The sequence below is a fragment of the Tupaia chinensis genome, unplaced genomic scaffold (assembly GCF_000334495.1).
Source record: "Tupaia chinensis unplaced genomic scaffold, TupChi_1.0 Scaffold000423_1, whole genome shotgun sequence".
NCBI classification, from domain to species: Eukaryota; Metazoa; Chordata; class Mammalia; order Scandentia; family Tupaiidae; genus Tupaia; species Tupaia belangeri.
Window position 1 is genome coordinate 1,349,337 of NW_006159928.1, and position 310 is coordinate 1,349,646.

The window sequence follows — 310 nt, forward strand, 5'->3', positions numbered from 1 at the left end:
AGGGGAGCGGCTTCTCCCAGCGTCCCTCCCTGTGCTTGGCGCCCGCTGTGAAGACAGCGAGGGCGCCTAAGGTCGCGGGGTCCCCCTCGTCCGACACCCCGCACCCACGGGCCTGCCTGCTGACGCCCCCGCTGTAGTTTGCATTTTTAGTCACCCGCCTCTTCCTTGGTTTGGGAAATGTGGGTTGAAAAAAGGCGACCGACCGCGAGGCCCAGGTTGCCAATTTCGGAGCTCTGCCGCAGGCGGCCGCCCTGGTGGAGCATGCTCCTTGGAGGTGGGGGTCTCCGCGCCTTTTTTTTTTTTTTTTTGG